Below are 2,868 nucleotides of genomic sequence, written 5' to 3'. Positions count from 1 at the left end.
ACTTTGTCATCTATTATTTCTTCTTTACAAGCATGCGAATTACACTACATAAGCCACAATCAACGTTAATTATAGATTTATTACCTTTTCTTGTCATCATTATTGATTAATTCCTATTAACTTCTTGGAAAGACCACTATCAGAGCTTTCTTTGCATGAGTTTCCCACTTTCCCTCAGCTCTCTTCTATTATGGATTTATGATTTATCACTACTAGTTTTTGTACATGCATTTTGCCAACATTTTAGTGTTCTGCAAGTGGATATCATGTTTTTCGATTACGAAATTTCAAATCAAAACTCCATTTTTATTATCGGCTTGTGTAAAAGATCACAAACAAATATTCAATAGGAGCTGAGATATATATATATAGTCTTTGTACATGCATTTTACCAACATTTTAGTGTTCTACAAGTGGATATCATGTTTTTCGATTACGAAATTTCAAATCAAAACTCCATTTTTATTATCGGCTTGTGTAAAAGATCACAAACAAATATTCAATAGGAGCTGAGATATATTACCACTTTTCCGCAACTAAGATGAAATCACAATATTTTGAAAGAGAGAATAGAAAGTGTTTACACACTTAAAGAACACTTGCAGATAATAAAACACTCAAGAACTTCCGCAAACTACTTCATTAGCATCAAGAAAGATTAATACATCCAATTGTGCTCTCTCACTTGAACAATAGACAAACACGTTTGAAGAAACTCACTTCATATTCTTTTAAGAGTCTTTCCTTTCCTCGTATGAGAAAACCTTTAAGCCAAAGCCACCAAATCTTTTCTTTTTTTCATAAAACTTCATTATATATTTGTTAGTGGACAAATAATATCTTTCTTAAAAAAACAAATAATACGAATTTACTTCTTTAATAAGGAATAAATTTCCTTGTACCCTATGGAAAAATGCAAACAAAGTCAAATTACGATAAAAAAAAAAATACTAAAGTCATAAACTATTTTACAAATTGGTAAGTGAATAAATGATATTAGTGGCGAGCCCAAACAAGGACCAGTAAGAACTAACTATATCAATAATTTGTGACTATAACATTAAAAAAATTGAGACAATTTCTAACAAATCTCCACATTGCTTCAAATTCTACCAAACAATCTTCCTTTTTTCTTTTCTTTTCTTTTTTTTTTTTCTTTTTTTTGTAAAAGTTTCATATTAACCCAAAAATCAATAATCACAAAACTCCATAACAGTTACAACCTCACCTGAACTATGAAACATCTTTTTTTTTTTTCAAAAAAAAAAAAAAAAAAGATGTTTCCCGGGTACCATTATTAAAATATTAGCTTCTTGTCAAATATGTAAATATATTGTCTTTAAAAAAAAATTTGGTATTAATAAACTTTTTAACATTTATTTTTTATTATTATAATAAAAAATATTATGTGGACAATTTTTTTCATGTTTCCCGGGTACCATTATTAAAATATTAGCTTCTTTGTCAAATATGTAAATATGTTGTCTTTTTTTTTTAAAAAAAAAATTGGTATTAATAAACTTTTTAACATTTATTTATTATTATTATAATAAAAATATTATATGGACAACTTTTTTTCAAACCATGGTTAATGTAAGGACTCAATTCGTGGCGGCCCCAAAATGGTATTGGGTTCGCACGTTAAGGGTCCAAACAATATAATTTATAGAGCGTGAGTTTGAAAGGCTAGACCTTGGTCACCAGACGGTGGTTCGTCGTGGTGTTCATACAAAGGTAAGTCGTGTTCGCTCTAGGAGTCATTCTCCTCGATACGGTCTAGGAGGCTCTGGTTCTTGACCTTTTTTTCCAGCCCTTTGCCCGGATTGCTTACTTCTTCTTTTATATTAGCTTGTATCCCTTATCCAACGTCCACGTGTAGGTTCGACTTTCCAGGACTGATACTTGTCCCATCAGCCCATACCCAAAGTAGTTGGGGGTGGTTGTAAAAGCTGAAGAGCATGGTTCTGTCAGGTGCAGAGTATTCAATGGCAGCTTTCCCTTTGTCCTTGGTCGCCATACTGTCCAGCGGTCCTTTCTCTATCAACATAGATATTTTAGGTTTTTTTCCCAAAACTATTCCTATACCGTTCTTGCCCTTTCTTTCAGGAGGACCTCGGAAATGCCGATGACAGAATCATCCTCGGCTACGTCTCAATATTACTTGGACTTCCATTATACACCCTTGGATATATCCCTCCTCGGCTCGGGCCTTGGGCCTCAATGTAAAAATGGACCAGGGCCGCAAATTATTGGGCCCCATAATAGCCCCTCAAAATCCTGCTGTTCGACCTCTTGGTCGGAGAGGAGGGTTTTGATGATGCCAAGACTTTATTACAGTTCGTTTAGCTCCGCCCTTCATTAATGTTGGGGTCTCTTCATTTGCTTAGGAAATGCGCCGGGTTAAGAGACATTCTTCTAGATTTACACACGATGCGCTCCCGCCGTTTCAATGTACGAGGCGCGTCTGTAATAAATTTCCTTTACGAGGCCAATCAAATCTGACAGTTATAGATGACATTGGGGAGTTGAACAAACACTATATTGTTTGCAGCTCTTCTTGAAAATCTGTACGGATTAAATGCCATTGAACTTACCTTCCATATAAGAAGCCAGATGAGAGGGTACTTCCTTTGCATAAAGACCCTTTAACCTTTCTAAAGCCTTAAACCTCAAGCTGCGCTCAAAGTTTTCCTTATCAGCACAGTCAAATCTTATAGTGTGATATGTCTGAGGTAAAAACGGGGGTGAAGAGACCACATCCTTTCCAAAAGCACCGTGTCCCTCCGAAGCTTAAGATGGCTCGGTCAGGGCAGGGTTGGCAGAGACTCAAGATATTTCTCATCCTCCTTCAGCCAAAATCCGAAACAG

The sequence above is a fragment of the Quercus lobata genome, chromosome 12 (genome assembly GCF_001633185.2).
Source record: "Quercus lobata isolate SW786 chromosome 12, ValleyOak3.0 Primary Assembly, whole genome shotgun sequence".
NCBI lineage: Eukaryota > Viridiplantae > Streptophyta > Magnoliopsida > Fagales > Fagaceae > Quercus > Quercus lobata.
Note: the sequence above shows the minus strand (reverse complement) of the source record.